This window comes from Micrasema longulum, unplaced genomic scaffold, assembly GCF_059751315.1.
Source record: "Micrasema longulum isolate JH-2025_06_02 unplaced genomic scaffold, ASM5975131v1 h1tg000988l, whole genome shotgun sequence".
In the NCBI taxonomy this organism is placed as follows: domain Eukaryota; kingdom Metazoa; phylum Arthropoda; class Insecta; order Trichoptera; family Brachycentridae; genus Micrasema; species Micrasema longulum.
In genome coordinates, this window is record NW_028278177.1 from 258,126 (window position 1) to 286,027 (window position 27,902).

Here is a 27,902-nt window from a genome sequence, read left to right on the forward strand (position 1 = left end):
GACCAAACAGAAGAGGCATACTCGAGCAAACTGCGAACACAAGCAAAGTAGACCATTTTAATACACGCGATATATTTAAATACCTGACATGTACGAAGTTTAATTTAACTAGGCACACCATATTTTAGTCGCCATGTTTTTCATTGAGAAAGTACATGATTTGATTTTTTAATTTGATTCCTAATGATCGTCAATTAGTCTAACGTAAAGTATAAAATACATCAATAAATTAATTATAACGGGTACAGCAGTGAGTAATAAATTATGTACAAGCTGTTCTTCAAGTAACTCATCATCGGGTTTCATTCGTCTTTCATTTCCATAATAAATTATAATGAACTTCCTCCAACAAACTTGAATATTTTAGAAATACGATTTTTGAAATTTTCATTCCTCTCCCTTAAACAATTCACACTGTATCCTTTGCAGCTTCTGTAAATTTTCACCGACAATTATATTATTTAAACAGATTAACTATACTGAAATCCTAGCTCATCTTTTTAAAATAAAAAGCGCAACTTCTCAATTTTGTGAATGTTGTCAGAACATCGGTGAAACAAATTGACGCTGGAAAGGAAAGAGTTACCAAGCGACATGTAGCAACCTTACGGAAGAGCCAATTAAATTATTTATTAAAAAAATAAATAATAAAGATTCAAGAATTTTTTTTTTTATTAAAATCCATTTAAATGATTTAAAGTTCATACAGTAGACAATATTTATAAAATAAATTCCATTATACAAATTTATAAATAAGAAAAAATAAGAGAATTTTAAATAAATAAGTCACTCAGATATTAAAATAATATTAAAATCCCTAAATTCCTGGTCAAAATAGCTTTATTATCAAAGGTGTCAAAAAATACAATAATCTTCCCAATGAACTAAAAACTATTAAAACTAATATATCAATAAATAAATTCAAAGTAAATTTAAAGAATTTTTTTGAACAAGTATAAAAACTGCATTCAATTTTAATTAGTACCAATGTATTTGTATTTTCTGTTATTCCTTTTATATACCATAAGTTTTTTTTTTTTCATGTACTCGTATATTCAAAATATGATTATAAATAACTAAAACAGTGTTAGTCCATGCACAAGAGTTAGTCTCTTTTTTTGGAGATTTACAGTGATAACATTTACTGGATGTATAAAAGTAGATTTGTATAGAATAAAAAAGAACATGTACCATTTATGAAATATATTGTGTAGAAATCACGCCAAAATAATACGTACGTACGAGATTTTTTTATCAATAAAAAAAATAATTAAAAGAAGATAAAGACAAATTTAATGTTTGATCAAATTGAAAATTCTGCTGCCAAATCAAATATCTAATATAATAAATTTGTGTATATCAGTGTATTTTTATAATGAACATTATATGTAAATATATGTATGAAAAAATAAACAAATAAAATAAAAAATCTACCCTTGATTCTCATTCCAATCACAAAATTGTGTAAGTTATTTAAAAATGTTGTAAATTAATAATTTTAAAATAAAATAATGCACTTAATTTTTTGCAATAATTACATAAATTATTCATTGGGATTACTTATTTAAATATTTATACACATATATATATATATACAATGTACAATAAAAGGTCAGACGTGTAAAATATGAATATATACATGAATATAAATATATATATATATATATATAAATATATATATATATATAAATATGTAATACAAAATTAAATAAACCTACGACATCGGTACATTCAAAATTATACACTGTATAAACCAAATACAATTGCAGGACAAAATTAAAATGGAAAACAAAAATAAATAAACAAAATACACTTGTTTATGAAGAGAAAGCTAAATAAAGTTTAACGTAAGTTTAAAGTTAAAAGTGAGATTCTAGAGATTTTTTTATGTATGAATTACTCGTGCTAATATATGATAATTATGTAAAACAAATACGGATAAGTGAAACGAAATATTTGTTTAAAATTAAACACTACGTATAATGTAATGTAATGTATGGATAATTTATATAGCGCCATTTTTGTGAAAATCACCTCGAGGCGCTGTACAATAAATAAATATCCCACCACGTCTTGCAGCTATAGAACGCATGGACGGTTGGGATTCTCGTTCCTCGTCTCCAATTATGATATACAAGAGCTAGATTATAGCACGTCTTGCAGCTACAGAGCGCATGGACAATAAGAAATCTAGCCCCTATTTACATTTTTATTTTTAATTTTTTTATTTGACAATGAAGTTTAGAGTTTAAGTGATATTTTAAAAACGAAATAAAAATCTAATTTATAAAGTTGGAAGTTAGATAACAACAAGTCTTGCAGCTACTGAGCACATGGACGGTTGAAATTCTAGACCCCATTTGCTAAATTTAGATATTTTATAGTTGATAACATTTACATAATATGATAAAAATAATATAATAGTTAACCTGTCCGGGAGTATGGCCGTACATGGTCGTCCAAACAAAATTTTCATCAATGGAGTATGGGCGTACATGTACGTCCGATTATTTTCAGAAATATTATTTGGGCTTGTAAAACCGATGGTTGACAACCCATGAAATAAAACATCGATAATTTTGATATAAATCATATTTACTGGTATAATTTATTATTTTTATTCAAGAAAATATGTTGCTTATAGCATTGACAATGATATAAAATTATAAAAAGTAAAAAAAAAACATGAAAAAAAACTCACTCCCCAGATACAGTTTTGTCGGCAGAAACTCACTCCCGGACAGGTTAACATCACAAAAAGTCTTGCAGCTTCAAAACGCATCGACAAATGGAATTTCAACAACATAAGAATTATTTTAAAAAGTTAATAATAAAAAAATAATTTAAAAAAACGCAATAATAATACATTGAGCAAAGAACTAATAAGTATGGCAATAAAGTGAACATGTAACAGCACAAAAAGTAAAATATAAAAAACTAAACAAAGATAGCATTCCTTAACTTATTATTAAGGTTAACAACAGGTATATATATTATAGACCACACCTCTTCTTTTTCTTCTTCTTCAGACCTCTGTCCTCCACTGCTGGATACTGGCCTCTTCCATATTCTTCGATTTTTCTCCTCGGTTGCTACTTGCAGCCAATTTTTTCCCCCTACAGCAGCTATGTCATCGGACCATCTTTTTTGAGGTCTTCCGACGCCTCGCTTATTTTCCCAAGGTCTCCAGTTTAAAATTTTAGGGGTCCATCTTGCGGGGTCTTGTCTCGCAACATGTATATTTAAAGATTATGTATTTTATTTATAAAGACATGCATATTTTATAGGCCCAAAATTTTAAAATTATTTTTTTACTGATTTCATTGATTCCAAACATTCAAAATTTTCCTTCTTTTAAAAAACACGCACTATCCTGGATACAAACTAAATATATGAACTCTTTTTTTCTATGATATATTTTGTTGCACTGTAATAAAAAGGAACATTTTTATGTTTTTTAAAAATATTTTTTATTTCCTTTTTTAATTACTATAAAAAATACCATATAATCTTTTGGAGAATATTTTATTTTCTCTTTCTTATGTTACACAAAGATTATAACTGTCTATTTATTATGGGATCAAAACTTCATTGACATTTTCTTGTATACCCAGGCTTTTAAAAAGTTTTGTAATCATTTCGGCGAATTGATCACGTCCAATAAATTTAATCCCAGTCAGTGAAATCTTCTCAATCCAATGAAGTACATATTATGTACATCTGGATTACTTTCTTTCAGCACAAAGATGCTAAGGCTACCAGATTTCAGAGAGCTCCTTCGGGCAGCTTTTCTCGTTTGACAACGAGCAAATTTTCCGTGTATGTGGGCACCGCCAAGGAGACTTATGTCCTCAGATGCGGTGTGCGGTATGTGGTGGGTAAGCTGTATACCCACGAACAGGCCATGCCTTTGTGGGATTTTTGTTTACTATTTTTACTGTTCATATGTATTTCATTGCTATGTAATAATCCTTTATTTTTTTATTCCTCTTTTTTTTTTTAGAAAAAGAAATAATTGCGTTCTTATGATTTATCCAAATATTTGATTTTGAGGGCCATTTTCAACGAGTTGTAAATAACTCACTATTAGAAAATGGGAATCAAGTTGGGGTAGAGTAGGACTCTGTTTTACCTCTTATGTTTATTGTAAAAAAAATAAAAAAATACACATATTTATATTGTTTTCAATGTCCTGCCCATTGCCACTTGAGTCCTGTAACGCGATCCATAATATCCGTTATTCTGGTTCTGTTCCTAATTTCTTCCTTTCTTATTTTATTTCTTAGGCAATGATCCAAGCATGGATCTTTCCATGGATCGCTGTGAGCTTTTGGGTTTTTCTACATTTCTTTGTGTGAGAGCCATGGTCTCTAATACGTATGTAGTCACTGGCAGTATACACGATTCGTAAATTTTCCTTTCCAGACAAATCGGAATCTCTTTATTTTCAAGTATATGCCTAAGTTTTCCAAAAGCTGCCCAACTAGACCACACACGAGTTTAATATTATAACACAACTGGTCAGACATTTTGATTACTCAACATCAAGTGTAATCATTAACTAAATCTGCTTACCGCCTGAACCCCACCTTGCCTCACCCCCGCCGCCTGGTCCTATCAGTACGTAATTACTGTTCTATATTCAGCACTTTGGTTTAGTTAATAGTTAAAGCTAATGGTGGTTAATCAAAATACCTGTGGGGCTAGTCTGAACCGCTCTCGGGCCCGTAGAAAACACTTTTGTATGTAAATACGCGAGATAAAAGCTTACTCTACGGTCGCGCCGTGAGCGTTTGGAATATCACCCCTGAAAATAATGTTGTCATATTAAACTCGTGAGTGTTATAACTGCGCATTGTATTTTATACATATAATATAAAAAATGTTATTCCACAAAGTAATGCTGAAACATAACTAGTAGAAATAAAACATTCTGATTTGTATTTGGAACGTTTTGCGACTTTAATCATCACTAAAAACACTTAATTAGGTTGAATTGATCAAACTGTGTAAATTATAATAACAAAAATACGTAAACATTTAGTTTTTTTCCACTTTTATTTATAATTTTTCCCAGCGACCGGGTTTCGTCGGGACCGAGATCCTCAGACTGTTCCAGACGCCAGTCTGACGATGCCGGTCCCGACGAAACCCGGTCACTGGGAAAAATTATAAATAAAAGTGGAATAAAACTGTACACGTATTTTTATTCTAATCAAAATGCAGTTTCACCAAAAAATATCAGTAGAAAAACTCAATCTTTCAAACCGTATTAGTTTTTTCCGTTTTTTAAACAGTTTTATACGCCATTAAATATAAAAAAACAAAAAACTTATCGGGCTCAAGAGAAAGACGTATGCTGAAAATCTGGCTTTTAGAACGTGGTTTTTTATATTGAAACTTTCTTGTGTTTTTCTTTTTTATTTGGACATTTTTTTTTTCTACGTGTAACGTATTTTCGATGCACATGGAAAAAGATTGTTGCTTTTTTTTTCCATCGTAATAAGATTTTTTATATGTTATAGAAATAAGATTATGTATCGAATATATGTAGAATATATGAAGAACTACCAACCAGCGGCCCCTGATATAGTTTTAATTAAATTTAAATACATGTAATTCAAATACATTTTCATTATAAAACTTCATAAAATTATATATTTTACACGAGTTTTTATTATATATATTCAAACAAAACTTATATTCTTATAATTATTATAACCTTATACTAAAATAATTTTAATTTAAATTCTTTTATATCCATAATTATATAAAATCATGATTTACAACCCCTTACTTGTACATAACAAATAAATTTGTTTAGCCTCCCACCAGTCTGACGACATCGGTCACGACGAAACCCGGTCACTGGTAAAAAAAATATAAAAAAATAATAAATAAAAGTGGAATAAAACTATATAGTATTTTTATGATTATGATTATGTATATATATTAGAACTTACCTATAAGCCCCTGCTGACGAACTGCATTTTATGCAGTTCTGTAGGACTTGATAATTTGTATTTTAATTTTGTGGCCATATTTAAAGCGAAGTTTGATAACACGCAAAAAAAAATCCCAAATTAACCACTCTCTAAGGGATGGAGAAGATTCAGAATAGAAGCCCTTGCCCGATAAAATGCAAGAAGAGATATAAGATAACAGTGACATAATGATCTATAAATATGCAGACGGATGATTGAGTAGTTCTGTTGTTTATGGTGATTGCATTTACTCCCAATGTTGACATAATAAGACAATATTTCGGTGGGGGTTGATTGTATTACTACATACAAGCTTAGTCCACTTGAATCCGGATCAATAATTTATGCTATCACGAATTATCCACATCCTCATCGAATGACTAATGCATTATTCAAGAATCTTCACCAAAAGCATACAATTTCTCTATAATGTCTGTACCATAATTAAACGTAGGCATACAGAAACCAGTCAGTCCACATTTTTGAAATAAATCTGATATTGGTGTTATCGGGTGCAGTATGGTCAATTTATGTTCTGCTAAAAAGAGGCCGCTTTATACAAAAAAATGTAATAGTTACCATCAGAAAATAACGTTGATCACAAAAACAGCATTTTTTATTTGCACAGCACTAGAAAAATCTTAGTTTTGATGCTGATGGGAAGCTGAATGTCTCTAGAAATCTAGTTTTCCTAAATAAGTAAAGGTGGATAAATGTATAGGTAAGTATTTTAATTTTATAAATTCATTAATTTCAAAATACCTGTAGTAAAAAAACATGTTTTAATACAAAATGTCACCTCATACATTCTAAGTTTGATTAAGGTATCATATAGTTTTGGATCTAGCGGTTTTCTGCAAAATACGTTTGGTTGCGTGGTCAGCCTGACTAAAATTATCGACAAAATTCCTCTAACACTTAATTGAATTATATTTAAAGTTATTACAACAAATGAATTAAGTGATTCTTTACAATTCAGTACCCTAATATAAATATAAAATAATGTGTTCAATACACAATGACACAACATACATCGGATTTTTACTAGGGCTGGCTGTTTTCTGCAAAATGCACATCTTAGATTTTGTGGTCAGCCAGACTTCAAAAATCATTTAAATTAGTCAAATATATAGTAAATTATTTTGGAATAAAAAAAAACGAATATATGCATAATTTATCATTTACCAAAGTAAAAAACATTCTAACTGTTGTGTAGATTTGATTTTTCACTCTTTTTACAAATGTGCCATCATCTCAGTTTCACTTTTCTTTGGCTGGCTTTCTACACAACTACGTTCTGGGTTCGATTCCTGGTAAGTTCAACATGAAATATTTGTTTATAAGCTGATTTAACACTAATATTTCACTGTCCCTGTGCTGGTTCGTGAAGCGTAAAACTGATCACCTTGCCGTCCTGTAACACATGATCGAGATACACTGCATGTACTTTACCGACGAAGCGTTCCATGCATCGTCAGCTGCGGATTTGGGGGTTGATGATGAAAATGGTTCAAATGAATATGCATAGAATTAAGAATAGTCCAGAAGGAGCGTAGAATCATATTTGAATACATCAGATTGTGTCCAAAAATCCCCCCACTTTCGCTGCGCGCATGTGTGAAGTCGCCACGTAATGTCGCCAGATCGAGAAAAATATAATCATAACACAAATGTAAGGTAAAAAAAAAGCAATCTGTTCATTTTTAACAAATTTTATTGTGCACGTGAAAATATTGATTGACACAAAAGAGTAGATAAGTAAGAGGGTCATTTTATAAGAGTAATTGAATAAATGAACTTTGAACTTAAAATATAAAACAAATTTTATTGTACATAAAAGGGATATTTTTATATCATGTTAAATAATACTTGATGTTTTAAAGATAATGTTAGGCAAACGTCCACCACAGAGTTGTTTAATCCGAGGTCCAAGTGTAAGATATTTAAAAAAAACAATATGTTAATTTCTCTATAATTAAAAAAAAATATTGATTAATGTTATTTCATGAGTGCAGATAATCACTTACCGACTTTTCCATATCTACCGGTCTCAAGACGTACCCGTCTCTTCGTCAGGACACCAATTGCACTAACACGTAAATCTTGCTATACAACTTCAACATAGTAATTTTACAAAAATATTAAACCAACGTGCTGATACGACCCATGCTTTTAGTAGCTAACACTAACGTGTACAAGTGTGTTTGATTTTGTAGATAAAAGCGACGGTAGCGGTCGGTGGCGCAGTCACCGCTCTGCAGAAGGAGAGGGTAGCCGTGGCGTACTACATCTTCAATGCCAGTGACACGTTTGTATTTACTTTATACGTATTGCTGTTATTTATTTATTTTACATAAATGGCATAAATTGCCTTTAACATATATTGAACATAAATATGAAAAAAAAATACATACATAAAAACATAACAAAAAATTATAAAATTACATAACTATAACAATAGTAACAAGTAGGTAAATACACATAAGCAACCAAAAATATTAACGAAATAAATACATAAATATGAAAAACAAATGTATTCAAAGGTGACTTTTTCCACACTTCCTCTTTTCAAAATAGATGGTACAGAAATTCCATTCATGACTTCAGTCAAAAACTTAGGTATTATCATTCATAAGCATTTAGAGTAGCACGATCAGGTTAACGAAGTTAGTCGTAAACTTTATAGCAGTTTGCACTCACTTAAAAGATTACAGAATTTCTTGCCAATTAATGTTAAGCAAACATTAGTCCAGAGCTTACTTCTTCCACTCCTTGACTACGCGGATGTATGTTATCCAGATGCTAACTCTGAATTGCTTGATAAGTTACAACGATTGCAGAATATTTGTTTTCGTTTTATCTTTAATCTTCGCAAATTTGACCACATAACCGAGTATCGCACGCAACTACACTGGCTCAGTATCAGGCATAGAAGAAACATTCACATTCTATCACTTCTTCACAATATTTTAAATAATCCCACTTCGCCTGTTTATCTGAGAGAGCTCATCCAACCTCTTTCACAACACGGACTATCTCTTCGTTCTAGTATTGAGAGAACCCTTTTAATACCCTGCCATCGCTCTATTTTTTTTGCCTCCTCTTTCACAGTAGTAGCCGCTCGATTGTGGAATAATCTACCCACTAATGTTAGAGACGCCCCTTCTTTATTTACATTTAAGTCAAGATTGAAAGGTCACTATCTAAATATTTAAATTGTTCCTTTATCCTTCTTCTTTCCTTCCCATCCCCTCTCCTCTCTTCATAGCATAGTGTTATTTTTTTTAAAATTTATATTTATTTTTGTTAATCTTTGCTTTTAATTTTTGTATAAAATTGTAAGATTCAATATGTCCATGTATTTATAATTTTCTCAAACTGAACGGTTTGGGTAGGTAGGAAGAAATTACCTTAAGGCAATATGCCCGCCCTTTTATGTATATTTATTGTATATGTATATAAAGTGTCAAATAAATAAATAAATAAATAAAAAACAAAAAAAGGAAAAACACGTTTAAATATAAAGAAAAGTTTAAGAATAATATTGCGAGAGAAAAAAAGAAATCAGACTCGTTTTATAACTATCCAGTCCAGAACTAAATATATCAGCCTAGTCCTCATACTGATTGCCATATCTATGGAGCCTAGGGATAGGCGAGTGCATGTGATAGTTGGTTCTAGACCTTGCAGAACAAAAAGGAGATCTGTGGCAGTAGTTTTGCTCTATAACTCCTGTAGCTCAATCGCAAATAACTATTTTTACCGTAGTAATTTTCTTGTAAAATAATAAAATTGTGTAACACTGAAAACAAAGTTTTATTTTCATAGTAATTTACGCCTAAAAGAGCTTATTTCCTGATAACGATCCAGATATTTGGCAATCTGGATGACTGGAGTTTGTATAAATGGAATTATAATGTTGTCAATAATTTTAAAAATCTTTAGCTGACTGTCACCTATAAGTTATCACAAATTTTCTTGGGAAACCCCGGTGGCACTGTTTTCAATAAAATAACTAAAATAACGAAATAAAAAACACAAAGAACGTACGCATTATTTCATATTAATAAACCAAGAAAATAAAGCAAAAATAAAAAAAAATGAATGTAAGTTTTTAAACTTAAAATTCTTTGTATGGAGTAAGAGGAATAAGCTGAGGCTAGAGTCATCATTCACTGTTAACGGGCTGGGCGCTGGGCGCACTTTATAGATTTTTTTTGTTGGAAGATATAAACGGCGGGGGTAATTTGTAATGTAGATTAATTATATTATTTATTTTCCCATAAATATATTTACAATAAAACATTATTAAAGAAAGTCAAATAATGAGTAAAAAACTAGCTTAAATATATCTTCTCTTCAAGACCGACTAAATAAATCCGACCTTCTAGTCCTATTTAAAATTCACAACTCACTCTTTAATACGCCTGAACCACTGAGCTCAATAAAATTAAATATCCCAACTAGAAACCTTAGATTAAACCTACTCTTTCATACCGATAACCATAGAACTAACAATGGTTTTCATTCCCCTATGCCCAGAATTCTTAGGTCTGCCAACAAACATACCAGTTTTGATTTCTTTGATAGCAAATTGCCTTCTTTCAGACGATCACTGAATCAAATTCAATTATAAACACCTCTCTTCCACTTCCACTCCCACCAAGTCTACTATATACCATTGTGTCTTTCTACTTTCCTTTATAATAATTTCTTTTGTATAAATATGTCCTTAAATTTACCCATTGGGCGTATTTATAAATAAATAACGATAAGCTCGCTTATTTGGACGACTCGCCCCTGCTATATAGGGTATTCACCACAAATAAAAATATACATAATTCTGATAGACGCCAACAAACATGGCTGCGCATAGTTATAAAAATTCTGATTTTTTCACTTGGAAAAGTTTAACTTTCTTGAGCTTATATTATACCTGAAGAAGAGTGATGGAGACACCACATTCTACATATTTTATGATCCTATAAAAAAGAAAGTCATATCGTTCTTGATTTCTATTTGTATAATTTATAACCATCCATTTTACCTACAGACGAAATTGACTTGACAGATACGATTCCGATTCTGTATCATTGAATTAAAATCAGAAAATACAGTATAAGTTTTTATCTTTGAGCAATTTTGAATTTCTTCGAAAGAAAAATCCGTACGGAAAAACGTAAGGAAATCAATCACTTCATTGATAGACTGCCCAGATTCCCTGGATTTGATGTGTATTTATCACAGAACAAAGAATTGACGTATTCGTTTACCCCACACCAATCATAGATCCCTATTCAATTCGAAAGTTCTATAACCAAGTATTTTTATTTTTTTTGTTTGTATTGTATTTATTTTAGATAGTCGTACAAATAAAATTTGAACATCAAGTTATACCTTAACCGATCAACAAAATCATCATTCCTTGTCCGCTCCCTAGTTGGAGCATATGGTGTCCACGAAGATCCTCCGGGCATCTCTGTTGGATGCCAGCTCCTATGTATCCTCCCAAGTCAGGTTTGCGTCGCGTAGTTTTGACATGAACTGCCGACGAACGTCAGCAGTGGACGTCCAGGACGTCGAGAACCTGATGCCTGTAAAATAGGTAAGCGTGGTTAAGGCTCTCAGGAGGCATCCGCAGTACATGTCCAACCAACCGTATTGCCTCCGCTCGATGACAGTTGTCGCCGGAGTTTTTTGCGTCCGTTCTCTTATCCTTTCATTCCGCATAAAGTCAAACCACCGGACACCCAAGATTCTTCTGAGACACTTATTCTCAAAACTCAGAATTATGCTGTTTTTGGCCCTAGTGAGGGGCCACGATTCGCATCCATAGAAGAGAATCGGTGTTATGCAGGCGTTATATAGGCGGCATTTGGTTTTCACTGCGTAAATATCCGATCTCCAGACAGCGTTCATACTGTTGAATGTGGCACCTGTTATTTCTAGCCGCACTGCCTGTTCTTTTTGAATGCTGCCATTTTCCGTAACATAAACTCCCAGGTATTTGAAACTCTCGACCCTTTCGATGATTTGGTTTTACAGAGTCAGGGGATTTAGGGCATTAAGCATGAAGTGTTACACATTACATGGGTTTTCGAAATATTGATTTTTAAACCCATGCATGCGGAGAACCTATTTAGGCTCTCTACAGTGGCCTGAAGACCCGTGACTGAATCGTCAATTATAACCGCATCATCGGCATACTCTAGGTCGTAGAGTTTTTGGGAGGAGGAGATGGATATTCTTTGATCAAGTGGAATTGACTTCCAGAGGATAAAGTCCATGAGGATTATAAAAAAAATATTAAGAAAAACACAAAAAAAAACAAAAACATCGTTATAAAATCCAGACACTTTCCGATGACTTTCTACCCATATGGATATTTGTTTTCAACAAAAATCATCACCATCCCACGAAACGATGCCATAGACCTAGCATTCCTAATCTCTTTTGGCAACTCATTTCATCTTGAGTCCTTTATGATACAGATTATACCCTCAGCTCCCCTCGTAGAATAGCTATGAATTTCGTCATTACGCTGAACACCACAAAACACGTATTAGGGAAATAATTGATTTTTTAATTAATTTTTTTTTTTTAAATCAATTTATTTATGTCGGCCTCGTAATGTATTAGTCAGCTTTTGATCACCATGAAAGAGGTCTCGGGTTCGATTCCCGACGTGGTTGATATGAAATATTTATTTAAAACGGCGTTTTCGCTCTAGAATATTTCATCGTCCCTGGACTGGTACCTGAAGCGTGGGACTGATCACCTTACCTTCATGTAATAAAAATAATTACGGTACGCTGCGATTGGTGTACCAATGCAGTACCTTATGCACTATTAGGTGCGGAAAGGGAATGATGATGATGATGATGATGATGATGATGATGATGTATCAAGAAATGTGAAACGGAAATAAGTGTACTTATTGCTATTCGCTTTTTTGGTTTCGGTTTACTATAAATATTCTTTTTAATGATCACGACGTCTGAATTTGTTAATCTTAATGACTCTCTCGGGGATGAAATCCAGTCTTCTGTCTTCAAACATTTGAACAAGCTAAAAATATTGAAAGAAAGCCAACTGGTTCAAGACGTTTAAAAAATGTTTTCAGGCGTTGCCTAGTATGTGAAATAATTCGATCAGATGAATCTCTTCACAACAGGCTTCAGCTTTTTAACTTCAGTAAGATCAACAGGTGGAAGAATGAAAGAAATACAGATGTTCAAACACAGGCAAAATGGTGAATGTTAAAGAGTGTGTAAAGTTATCACTTAAACCAGCCAATGGCAGATCATAATTCCTGCAAATGCCTAGACTTCTATATTCCCTTCTCTAAAATGTTCTCCATCCCTTTTGTTATGTGTTTAGCTTAATGGCTCCCTGAAATCCAGTTTTTATCTTTAAACATTTGGATTCATTAGTTTTAATGTATCAAAAACCAATTGTTTAGGTCTTACACATATTCTAGCAAAAGGATTTGAACAGCAAGGGTCTATCGAACCTCATCCTTTCGTCAGAATATGTATAAGACCTATGCATTCACTTAAAACTGCTTTATGATATTTTTCATTTTTGTCTACAGTATCAAGGTTGCGTCCTTGCACCGTTCCTTTTTATAACCCTTATAAACTTCATCCTTAGAAAGTCAATTCCACTAGATCGAGGAATATCCATATCCCCCTCCCAAAAGCTCTGCGACCGTAAATATATACCGAGTATGCCGATGATGCGGTTATAATTGACAATTCAGTCGGAGGTGTTCAAGCCCCAATAGATAAGCTGAATAGGTACTCCGCATGCATGGGCTTAAAAAACAATATTGCAAAAACCCATGTACTGTGTAACACTTCTTGCCTCGATGTCCGAAATCCCCTGACTCTGTCAAACCAAATCATCGAAAAGGTCGAGAGTTTCAAATACCTGAGAGTATATGTTACAGAAAATGGCAGCTTTTAAAAAGAACTAAGAGTGCGGTTAGGAGCTAGGTGCCACATTCAACAGTTTGAAGGCTGTGTGGAGATCGTTTTTACTCTGTAAGATCTAGATTTACTCAGTAAAAAACAAATGCCACCTATATAACGCCTGCATAACACCTATTCTCCTCTACGGATGTGAATCGTGGCACCTGACTAGCGCCCTAAACAGCAAAATACTGATTTTTGAGAATAGGTGTCTCAGAAGAATCTTGGGTGTTCGGTGGTTTGACTTTGTGCGTATTGAAGTAATAAAAGAACGGATGCAGAAAATTCCGGTAACATCTGTCATCAAGCGGAGGCGACACGGTTGGCTCGGCCATGTACTGCGGATGCCTCCTGAGATTCTTAAGGCTCGCCACGCTTGCCTATTTTACAAGGCATCAGGTTCTCGACGTCCTGGACGTCCGCTGCTGATTGTTCGTCGGCAGTTCATGTCAGAACTACGAGACGCGAACCTGACTTGGGAGGATGCACAAGAGCTGGCAGTTGACAGAGATGCCAGGAGGATCTTCGTGGATACCATATGCTCCAACTAGGGAGCGGGCATGGAATGCTGATTATGAATTACCGTAAGAAAATTCATAATAAACTTTAATTAAAACAACAACAAAAAATATTTAAGATTCTGAAGCTTTTTTAGACTTGAAATTCTTAAATAAATATTTTTTCGTTATGCCAAAATAAGGGTTAAAGAGAAAATACAGAAGCCTTGCTCTGTAAATGGGCTTATGACTTGTCATGCGCTGGTTCAAGTGATCATTTAACACAACTCGTAAAAGCTTTTACGCTTATTTCTTTCAGTAAAACTTTATTTGTATTAAAATAATAAGACAACAACTTTATTAATAAGAGAAAACAAGCTTTGTGAAAAGCTTCGGTTTGTATGTTTTTCATTAATTAGCTTATTTATGCTTTCTTAATAAAGTTCAAAAGAACTAATATAAACTATGAATAAAGTTACATCAATCAAAATTTATTAAGTACGATTTTTTTCATTTTCTTAATATTTCAAAGCTTTCAATTTCTTCAGGTTACTGAAAGTATAATTTACAACGTTTACAAACAAACATATAAAAAATTTCGATGACAGTAGCTTTGACAATGTAACGTTGCTAGATTTTATTTCAAAGAAAGTTGATGGATATTACAACAGAGTGAAATTGTCAGCTTTCAAGAATTGAAGAAATACGGACGTTCAAACATGGGCATTGTGTAAATTGGTTACTAAAACCAACCAATAACATATATTAAATACTTAATTATATTATGATTTTATTTTCACGGATTTTCTACTATAGAACAGTACCCATATCGTAATTAAACTAAGTAAATAAAAAAATTAAAACTCTTATAATTTTATAAGATCACAAATGTAAAGAATAATATATTACAATATAAATAAATAACATTTTAGAAAAAGGAATATGGATCTCAAGGCATTTACAGGGCTTATGACAAATCATTGGCTGGTATAAGTAATGTGACGTTTATTTTTCCCTCAAATCGGAACAGCTTCCTATGTTTGGGCAATTATTTGAGTATTTAAGAAAACAAGTATTTATTCGTAGTTTTTTAAAAATATTCTTTCGATGTAGACTTTTGAATAGTAAGCTAAATATTTCATCTGCACTCGTGGCTCCATAGCTACTAGGATTTTGTAAATAAATGGCCAATTCTGCAGCCAGCGTCGAATTGTTTTGCTGCTCCCCAATCCCGCAAATCCCGCGACAGCGGGATAGGCTACCTTAAAACAATTAAATGCGGAACGAATAGTCACGTAAGGTGTAAGCTTTTAAATTTTTTTAAACTGTATTATGTATATAATTTTAAAGATTTTATTTCATACTCCTTTAGTAAGAGAGGAGTTAAGAACTGGATTTTTCTTAGTGGGAGGGATTTGAGTGGGAAACTCCTTGATGTTTTTACGAATGTTTGAGTTTACTGTTTACCATATTAGTGTGCCATATATTTGTTTTTTTTTTGTTTTTATTATTTTTTTGTTTCTGATCCAATATAATATTTGTCTAAACTCAAAACAGGACTTTTAATTCCATGGAGTTGGGACTTATGTCTCAAATAATGTGTTAAACTGCCTTTAAGTAAATAATTAAAATAACAATAATAATAAATCTTTATTAATCATAATAAACAAGACGACGACATAATATTAGTCAAAAATGCTGACATACACAAATATAACACCAGACAACAACAACACTATCATATTGAAAAAGCAAAGACAAACACAGGACAGTCAAAAATACTACATAATGGACTTAAACACTACAACGACCTACCTTACTACTTGAAAACTTTTAATGGAGACAAATTTAAAATCAATCTGAAAAAGCACATGATGACTGAACTAACTAGACTAGACGAGACATAAAATGACCCTAACGGGTTTTTTAAAATTGTAAATAAATTTTTAAAAAAACAATGTGATAAATGCAAAATAAAACAAAGGTATACCTGGCTTGGACACGTGCTGCGCATGCCTCAGGAGAACCTAAACCCTAGTTGCCTCTTCTTTAAACCTGCGGGCTCACGCCGTCCTGGAAAGCCGTCAATGACGATCTTTAGACTTTATTCGGCGGAATTAAGGGGCGCTGGATTGACATGGGAAGAAGCGAGAGTGCTGGCTGGCGATAAGGTCTCGTAGGCAACTGGTGATGTCCACATGCTCCACTTAGGAGCGGATATGGAAAATAGAGAGAGATACATGGTTAGATGGCAAAATTATCGCCACTAGTAGTTTCTTACAGCCTGACCCAAAACAAATAAAAAATACAAACAAAAATAAAAAATAATTTTAAAAGATAAAAAAGATAAAAAAAATAAAAAGTCTAAAAATAATTTAACTAATTAATAAACAAATAAATAAATAAAATAAAAAATACAAATAAATAAAATATATTACAAAATTATTGTGTTTATTGCTTACATTTATTATATTTTGATTTATTCAATTGCATCTTCCAAATATTCATTTATAATATAGAAACATTTATGTATTAGAAACACTTTTAATACTTTTGCAATTTTTTTAATACAATTTATTTCCTTATTTTTTTGGGAAGCTTATTATTATATTTTTTTCTTGCCATGCATCCGGGCCCTCTTGGTATAATGATTGTTTCGCCAATGAAATGATTAATATTGACTGTTATTCCTGGTGTTTACCATGTATTATTTAGGTACATACAAGTAATTTTTAAACGTTTTATTTTTATTCTTTTATAGATTGCATTTTGTATTGACAAGTTTGAATTCATTTTCTTACCTTTTTAGCTTGTATTTTGTATATTTTGTATTTTTTTCTTTTCATACTCTTTTAATTTATTATTTTTAATACTTTATCACATACTTTTAAGCTGTATTATATATTTGTGATTCTTAATACGTCATTCTTTTTATATTGTATAATATAATACGTACATTTTTATACTCATAATAGCTTAAAATATAGGAGATAAGTTTCTAATAATGATTATTTTTTGCGATGAGTTATTGATTTATAATGTATCATAATTTTTATTCTGCTTTTGTAAATAACATTATAGTTTAAATTAACAAATTACAACAGGGATGGAGAATATCTTAAATAAGGGAATATGGAAGTCTAGGCATTTACAGGGCTTATGATCTGTCATAGGCTGGTTTAAGTGGCCACTTTACACACTGCGTAACATTTTGCCTATGTTTAAACATCCATATTGCTTGAATTCTTTCATCTGTTGATTTTCGTGAAGTTAAAGAGCTGAAACTTTTATTGTTGTGAAGAGATTAATCTGACTGAATTATTTTACATGTTAGGCAACGCCTGAAAACAATATTACATTTTTTATAGTTTAGTTAGTTGTAGTTATATAAGCATGTCTGTAAATAAATATTGTTATCTGCATGTCCCTAAATTAGTTTTTTAATATGTTTTTAATTTAAATTAAAAAAATAAAATAAAAAAGTCATCACTAAACACACTGTATGATATTCATCATTCTGACGGCCATCTTTGAATACCCTTAAATTATTATTGCATCCGTTGTGAATTCCCTCCATAACAATGTTCTTCATCTCTGTTGTTATATATTTATGATTGACGTTTATTCAGGAGGTATTTGGATGAAGTCTTCAAGGAGACAGACGCGAAACTGAATCTACTTCCTTCCCACGGAGTCTCCCCTGAAACGATAGGCAATATTGCGTGAGTAGACTCATTATTTATGTATGTAATTCTACCCGGAGTAACCCTTTTATCCTCTCAAATGTATACATATTTTAAGGATATACTGTTCAATTTTCATCGGGTTTTCCAGTGTTCTTAATCTTGAATAATATTTTTTCATTTATTAATAAAAGAGTAAATATGTACGTAAAGCTTTCTTTCTTTTATTTCATCTATTGTATTTTTATTTTCATTTTTATCACAATGGTGACATGTATTCAAAAGGTAAATTTTTTCATAAATCCTTCCAGTAAAGGATTTCATTTGCTTATTCCGGTTTCTTAATTTTTCTCTTATTTGAAATACAAATACGCCCGTACGTTTAGAGTGAGTTATTCAAATTTTTAAAATAATATTTTCACGCCCACAAGGCTTTCATATACATAAAAGATATATAAAACACGAGTATATAAACAACAGAAACTTTAAGCAATACAATACATCTATATAACATCTTTTTATCAGCCCGTTTCTCTCCACTGCTGGATATAGGTCTCTTCCAAATTTTTCCATGTTTTCTGCCCTGGGCACTCTGTTTCCACCCTTGGCCGACGAGTTCGACGACATCGTCAGACCATCTCCTCTGTGGTCTCCCTACTTTCCTTTTACTTTCGTAGGATTTTCAGTTTATTCAATTCAATTCATTTATTTAAATATAACATATACATTACAAACATACATTTAATACGTACATATTATAAAAACGAAAAAAATACACGAAAGAGATTCATGTCAAAGTAGTAGGAGAATCCTACTCCGGAAAACCCCTTCGGATACATGGAACAGATCAATATCCAGAGCGATGTTGTTCAGCATAGCGGTAGCTCTTCCAACAACCATCGGCAGGTTGGTCCTGTATATCGGAATATGAAACAATCTATGCTGACGCTGTCTTAAGTAATTATCAGGAACATACAAACCAATGCTCATAATAATCTCAGGATTATCGACAATACCGCGCAACAATCGATAAAAATATGTGGTCAAATACACATTCCTTCTAGTCTCTAAACTGTTGTAGCCAAGCACACCTAGGAGAAACTCGGTCCGATAGAGCCAAGGATAATACCCGCACTCTCTCATGTAGAGATATTTAAGAAACTTCTTTTGGATTTTCTCTATGATAAGAGAGTACTTTAATTCATGTGGCCCCCAAATCATTGAGCCACTCTCGAGTCTACTTCGCACCAAGGAGTTGTAAAGGGTTCTCAGTTCACGGGTATTTTAAAAAACTCTGGTAGTACGCAGAACGAATCCCAACCTCTTCAATGCATACATTTAATAATCTGGGGGTCTATCTATCAACTTCTCGTCTCACCACATGACCCGCCCACTGCCAGTTTTGTCTTCCCACTCTTTCTGCGATATCAGTCACTTTTGCACGGCGTCTCATCTCCTCATTCCTTATTTGGTATCTTAAGGAGACGCCCAACATTTGTCTTTCTGAATACTTCTTTTATTATAATTTTGTGAATACTTCTAGCAGTGAGTGGCATGGTTTCAAGACCGCATGTTGCCACCGGCAGACAAGAGAGTTGTAGACTTTGGCCTTCAGATTATTTAGGATTTCCTTATTTCTGAAAAGGTGTTTCAGCTTTACTTTACTTTCAGCCCAACGTAACCCGGATCGTCTAGGTAGTTCCGCAGTTTCATGAAATTTTCCCAATTTGCTTTTGTGCCCAAGGTAAATGTACTCGTCAACGGCACCGATAGTTTTACTTCCAGTGCATATGTTGCTTGGTATTGGACTCAAAATCTTGGTTTGGATGTAAACGAGCTGGTGGTCGACAGAGGCCTGGAGTCTGTTTATGGTCGCTTAACGCTCCGGTCAGGGAGCGGGCATGAGATTTTAAAATTGTTTAAGCGATAATTTTTAATTTTAATTTCAAATTTATTTATTCAAATACCTATATGTACGTTACAAATTGAATATCTTAATTCATACATGTTGAACAAATGAAAATAAAAAAGTAAAATTAGCATAAAACAACAGAGATAAAGAACCTTTTAGAGAAGGTAATACAGAAGTCTAGGCATCTACAGGGCTTATGACCTTTCAATGGCTGGTTTAAGTGGCCACTTTACACACTGTGTAACATTCACCAATCTGCCCATATTTGAACATTTTTATTCCTTAAATTCTTTCATCTATTGTCTATCTATTATTGTCCATCTATTGTCCATCTATGAAACCAGCCATCTATTTATTTATTGTTTCACGTTTTACATAAGACTTATTTTTTAAATATGAATACCTCACTGGGCACAACCCGTGTCGAGGCATTCGTTTACATGATTTAATATATTATACTTATAGTGTCTAAAAAATATATATAAAATACATATTCACATTTAAATCCACACAGATATATATACATATATTATAGTAAGAGAGAAAAAAAAAAAAAAAAAAAAAAACAACATTATATTATTAGTACAGCTCACACATTGAACAACTGTTCAGACATTAGGTCAAGTAACAAGCTACTGTCAGTTCCCGGTGGCCTAACATCCCGGTAGCCCATTGACAGGCCATAAGCCCTGTAGATGCCTAGACTTCTGTATTACCTTCTCTAAAATGTTCTTTATCTCTGTTGTTTTTTGTTAATATTGACAGCTCCCCCGGAGAGTTGAATCCAGTCCTTGTCTACAAAAATTTGAACAAACTCAAAATATTGTAGGTAAAATTAGGTATAAATAAACAATACATAATATCCAGATTATATTATGTTTAAAAAGTAAGAGAATCTTGTAACGAAACACTCCCTCAGAGACGTGAAAAATGTCAATGTCCAAAGTAATATTATTCAACATAGAGATAGTCCTTCCAACAGGCATAGCCGTTGGCAGGTTGGTCCTGTTTATTGGAATATGAAACAGCCTATGCTGACGCTGTCTAAGGTAATTATCCCGAACATAAAAGCTAATGCTCCGCATAATTTCAGGGTTGTCAATAACACCGCGCAACAATCGATAGAAATGCGTGGTTAAATACACATTCCTTCTGGTTTTCCAACTGCTCTAACCGAGCGTATCCTGGAGGAACTCTGTGGGATGAGGCCATGGATAATATCCGCACTCCTTCATGTACAGAAATTGAAACATCATCAATGTTAGGATACGATTTTGAGAAATATATATATGTGGTGGTAAAATCGATCAGATGAAAACGAAATGTGTGTTATATCAAACACAAATAATACAATTAGGAATTTAACAGTGTTTCAAAACATTCACTATTTTGACAAAACTAAAACAAAATACCAAATGGCAAAAGTTTGTCAGAAACAAGAGAACGCCGAACGAAATTGAAGTTTAAATGAGACAGCCGAGATGACTACGCATTTGATAGTTTGCCACATATGAAGGGTACAGGATAAAAAGGATGAATGTCGAAAAAGGACGTATTGAGATAGAACTTTTCAAGTTTTCAAACCTCTTAGACATATAAATAAACTTATGAATTCAAAGGAACCCAATAAAATAAATAAAAACAACTTTGTTATTAAAAACTGATTTTAAAAAAAATCTACCGCACAAAATTTCTTATTAAATGTTATTAAATATTTGTGTATAACCTCTTACCGACTTTTCTATGTCTACCGGTTTCAAGACGTACCAGTCTCTTCGTCAGGTGACCAATTAAACCAACGCGACATGCATTTTAGCACTGATTAGGACAAACATGCACTAATTAAATTATGAAAATATTATATGTTGTTTGAGAAATAGTTGAAAATAGGTAGTGGGGATGGAAGGAGGGGGTGAGTTTAGTAGGTTTAGGGTGACCATTACAGTGGAACATCGTATAAAGGACTACATTGAAAGATTGTTATATTATTGATCAAAGGAACATTTTTTTTAAAGCTGTCCTAATGTGAAATATTTCCATATTATTTTCTGTGGGTGTATAGTGGGTTTTGCATGTTGGTTTGCATGTTGTTTTAATTGGTGTCCTGACGAAGAGGAGGGTGCGTCTCGAAACCGGTAGCCATAGAAAAGTCGGTAAGCGATTATTTACAAATATTTAATAACATTTAGTAAAATGTTTGACCACAAAGATAATGCTTTGAATATTAATGAAATTTCTTATTTTTATAAAGGAACCTGCTTAATACAAATAGCCAATACTGTTTAAAAGCATGAATAATGGTTTTAATTAATATTAAATCAACAATTACTTATCGTTTTATTTCTATTATTTAAGTAACATTCACTTTTCATCCCCGGTATGGTATCTTTGAACAGTACAGCCTTGATGTCAAATTTTACTAAACAGAAATTTAGATCATGTCAGATGCCACTATTACTTTAAAACATATAGAAATTGACATCCCTACTTTATGTCCTGTACCCTTCATATTCATTCTTCTTTAATCAAATTGACGAAAAGTTTTCGAGACTTCCCTTTTGATAAAGCAATCTATGCTATAAATAGTCGAGTAGGTGACAACATGTTACGTCTTTTCTGCATAATGTCCCAAGAAACGACATTTTCCACTACTGTTTATTTTATTTTACAAGTTAACGAGTTTTACTTAGAAGTTGACTGAGGTGTGTTGAGGAGCTCTTGTGACACACAGACGGAAAAAGCCGAGGATAATTTGGCTTGAAAACAGCACTGAGTAAAGAGATTTCAATGCTTATCTCAGCCTTACACATTGAACGGATCTCAACATAGTTTAACCACACAGCCGCCTGAGAGATCTCTACATTTCGAAAGCATTCAGCCGATTTTCATCCCTGTTTTTCCAAGTCCATACTTCAACAATGTTTGAGGCTGGCTAGATTTCCTCCCTAGGGAGTTATTCATATTTACATTTATTTCAACAGAGAGGGAAAACGTTTTTGAAAACACTTTAGACACTGTGTAACATTCATACGTGATAACGGTTTCAGCTCTTTTACTTCACAAAAGTCAACAGATGTAGATCATTGTTATATTTTAAAGGTATAAATAAAATTACTTTAACAATGTTTGAGTATGCTCAAACTGCAAGCATTTGGACAAACTCAAACATTGTTGAATTAACTACCTGGTAAAAGAAGAAGTAAAAAATTGGAAAATTATTTTCAAGCGTTGCCTAGTAGGTGATTTGGTTCAGCCGGATGAATCTCACCCACGTAATAAACGTTTCAGCTCTTTTACTTCACGAAAATCAACTGATGAAAGAATTCAAGTAATATAGATGTTCAAACATAGGCAACAGATGGAAGGGTTGAGGAAATGTGGATGTTTTTGATGGTTGATTTTTGATGGATGTCATGTTTGCATGAGCAGAATGGCGAATGTTAGACAGTGTGTAAAGTGGCCACTTAAACCAGCCAATGACAGGTCATAAGCCCTGTAAATGCCTAGACTTCCATATTACTTTCTCAAAAACGTTCTCCCTCTCTGTTGAAATAAATTTAAATAAGTCCACACTTCGCTACCATACATCAGAGTCATGACCGGGACTCCATTTTGAACTGCTAATTTTGCCTTTTGTGACAAACACTTATTTGCCAAGGTTGATTGGTCAGCGTGTTTGCCTGACATGCAAGAGGTCTCGGGATCGATTTCTGACATGGTTGATATGAAATATTTATTTAAAAGGGTATTTTCACAGTAGAATATTTCATAGTCCCTGGACTGGAACCTGAAGCGTAAGACTGATCACCTTACCTTCATGTAAAAAAAATGATCAAAATACGCTACGATTGGTGTACCAATGCAGTGCCCTATGCACCATTAGGTGCGGAAAAGGAATGATGATGATCTTTTCAGACTTCTTAACTTGTTAATAATTGTTTAGTATAAACTTGTTTTAAATGCTATTTTTGTCTTAAAATTCTACTTACATGAATGTATATTATTGTATTTGTTACTAATATGTAAAAAGCACTGAGTGAAGTTTATTTTTATAAAATAAAAATATATGAGATTCGTAAAAAATATCCGGTAAATGGAATAAATGATTTTCATCAGAAAACATTTAAAAAAAAGTATTTTAATGAGCTTTTTTATGCATGTCAACTTTGTAATTAAACCTCGGAGGAATTATGATATGATGAAACAGTGCTTTATATATTTAGTCATGAACACTTCATAAACTTGCTACCCTGTTCGTCGTATGTATATTTTTTATAAAAATAATTTTTAAGTCACTATAATTATATTCGTCTGCGAGTGTAAATTTAATCAAATTATTTCATACTTAAATTTCGTAAATAGGGTCTAGAATTCCAACCGTCCATGCGCTCTGTAGCTAAATGACGTGTTGTAAACCATCTCTTAAATTTTATTAAATTACATCGTATTTTTTTATTGAAAAAAATAAATTGTTTCTTAAGTAAGCATTTATTACAAAGTATATAAAGTAATATTTACACTCACTTAACTTATATAATATCTATTATATCATCTTACAGTAAACATAACATTTCTTTTTGAATTCATTGAAACTCTTCATTCTTCATACATTTTCAAACTTTTACACATACGAGTAACACAATTTTGGGATTCTGTTTTTTTAAAAATGGTAGCCTTATTGCATCATTATTTCCAGTAATACACCTATGAAAAATTTTATAATAACACTTTCTTATTACTGAATTTTTTAAGCATTTGATTATTATTTTTATATATATAATTCCTCTGTACGTGTGATGTCACCGAACTCCTCCTAAACGGCTTACTCGATTTACGTGCGGTTTTCAAAAAAAATATTGATCTCTGCGCTGTGCGTGTTCGTAGATATTAAAATCTTCAATATAATATGTTTAAAAGAAGTAAAGAGCATAAATATATTATTTATCGAACTACCAGGGTTGCATTCGAGGATAATGCATTTACAAAAAAATGGAAAGATGTTGTTTTTTTGTGTATGAAAAAAGTTTGCTTTTGAATGTTTACAAACATTCTCTGTTTTTTGTAGATCTCAATCAGATCCTTAAACGCCTTATAATTTCTACTCCTTTATTTATTTTTACTGGATTTTTGGTAATAATTTAATAATATTAAATTCAATACATTTAAAAAAATCGTATTCCTACATAAGTACACCGCTCTGTTGGTGTAAAGACCGGAGTTTGACGTTTGCAAAAAGAATGCCATGTTTGAAAAAATATTTACTTTGTGTTTTGGAATTTAATCATAAGCAGGTAGGTACCTACTTAAATTTAATATTTAAATAGTAACAATTTTTAGTTTTGGAATTTTATCCCAATTTAGTACCTAACTACTCGTACCTACTTATTAATGAAAAGTCTTTTTCCTTTTATCCGGTCAGTTTTTGCACGCTTTCACCACACAATCAGGCATTTTCCTTTTGTTTTGGTTTCGAATTTAATTTTTTATTATTTTATTTTCTTATTTTTTTTATTTCTTTTATTTAGGAAACATACAGTACAGTTACAAAGTTTTATATTTTACACAGTTAGACTTAACTCTAATGGACCAGTGAAGTTTCCATATTATAAAGCAATTGTATGTAAGGTTATTAATTAAAGTACAAAAAAGAGAAGGAAAAAAAACACATTTGTGTTTTTTTTCCTTCCATTTGGAAGTTGTTTAAAAATTAAAATTTATGTAAAAATTTTTTTTTTAATTTTGTAGTTTATAGTTAGTATTTACAAATGCTCAGATGTAAAAAAAATAAAATAGAAATAACATTTAAAAAAAAGGAAAAACATAAATATACACATACATATTTTAAGGGATTCAATGAAACGATGAGAAGAATCTTTAAATGAAATATAAGACAATAAATTTAAGTCAATTTAAAAAACATCTTCAAAATTAATGACACATTTTAGTAAGAGCAGCAATATATTGATTTTATATACATACATAATATAAGTAATTAAAAGTAGTTTAAAAGTATAAAAACATGTCAATGCAGCAGAGAAAAAAGAAAGAATAACTGGTATATCCAGTAATCTTTAAATATTGAAAAAGCAATTATTAAACCAAGAGTAGTCGATAAAGTTTCATTAAAGCGATTTTAGCAGTAATACAAATTTCAGAAGTGAAATTTTATTAAAAATAATAATATTAATGTATGTAATGTGAATCGATGTAAGAGAAAAAGAGATCAACGGGAGCTTTATTCAAAAGTTTTCAATACACTATTTTTAAATTATTGTAATCCTGTATGATAGATATCTATATGGTTAAAAAAGCTGTTTAAAGTAGAACACTATCTGAGTAAAAGCGAATTCTGACAATAGTTTGTATTGACGCTAGGTATGTCAAGGTTAATGTCAAGATCGCGTCAAAACTCGGCTGGCGGTTAGAGAATGACTAAATTTGCGTTGGGCATAAGTTGAGTGTCATAATTTTAAAGGGGTTAGGGTAAAACGCAGTCTAACTTTTCTTCATTAACACGTATTTAGTGTATATTAATAAAATAAAATAAAATACATAAACTTATTGAAATATCATTATATCAACTCATTAGTTAACCCGAAAAATTTTTGAAAATGATCCTTGAGATAAAAATAACTTTATTTAATTTACTTTCATATAACTTTGAACTATCTATCCTTACATCTGTTTTGTATAAATACATTAAACTCCTTAATAAAGATACCAGTCTTGAAGATGTCGAGAAAGCGATGAAACCGGTCACTGGATATTCCAAATTTGTGGATTAAAGTATCACTCGTCTTTTATTTTTGTAATAAATTACAACGAACTTCCATCAAGAATTTTCACTTACAAACGTAAATGTTTTAATTAAAAATAATACTGTGAAACAGTAATCTACATGAGAAATCGATAATTGATATTGGAAACGAGAAACTAGAATCCCAACCGGCTTTACGTTCGTAGGGGATACTTGTTATACGGAAATTTTCACAAAGAAGCGCTGTATAAATTATTAATAAACATCCTTTATATTAATCGCGCTATAATGAAGTCACGTTCATGTCCGCGAGGACTGCCTGTAAAGGCAGGTCCTGTGACGCAAAACGTGGGTTGCAGTAAATTGAAAGCAGTGTCGTAATAATGGCTTGCTAGGAATCTCAAGTTTCATCCAATTAGTGAGAAAAATAAGAATTGTTGATCATTAATGGCTCGTAAGTTCACGTAATAACATCCCTTCTTCGAGGTCGGTAGTAGATCTCGGACCTACATTTCTAGAGGTAATTTGAAACTGCGTGCATTATTTTGTTACGGTATCAGATGCGCATTGCACACCCTTCATTAATGTTATCATTTTAGTTTACGCGCGAGTATTACAACAAAAAATAAATGCATTCTTCGTTCTTAGACTTTTTCCGAGTATAATTTTGTAAGGAACGCGGACTGAATTTTCGGGGTCATTCATTGGTTGGATTCGATCATACGATGTCGAGATGATAAGTCGGTAGAACATACCGAGGTAGATAGAGATAGTACAAAAGTTAAGTATACCCTGTAGGAATGTACCGATGAAGATAGCCTTTATAATCGCGGCCCTGGCATATTGGAACAACCCGCAATGTCAGACATCAACTGGAGAAAAAAAAAATATTTTAATTATGAACAACAATTATTTCCTGTCGTCGCTGTGTGATTGATAATCTTTGCTGCGATTTGTAATATGGATCGAAATTGTTCACTTCTTAGGAAGAAATAATATAGACGGCTCTACACATTGCGTCAGGATCGTAGAACTATGAACGTAAACGTGATATGACATGACGACACTTGCTCCCTCCGTTGATCATGACTTTTTC

The 27,902-nt window shown here is 32.1% G+C and overlaps 1 long non-coding RNA gene across 1 annotated transcript in view; it reads left to right on the forward strand.

The window, feature by feature from the left end:
• Nucleotides 1-8,257: 8,257 nt before the first annotated feature.
• The window catches only part of LOC148277723 (uncharacterized), a 48,828-nt gene continuing 29,183 nt past the window's right edge, over nt 8,258-27,902 (forward strand). Inside the window, exon 1 of the long non-coding RNA XR_015823378.1 lies at nt 8,258-8,292. This is a non-coding gene — a long non-coding RNA (uncharacterized LOC148277723). The remainder of the gene's footprint in view (nt 8,293-27,902) is intronic.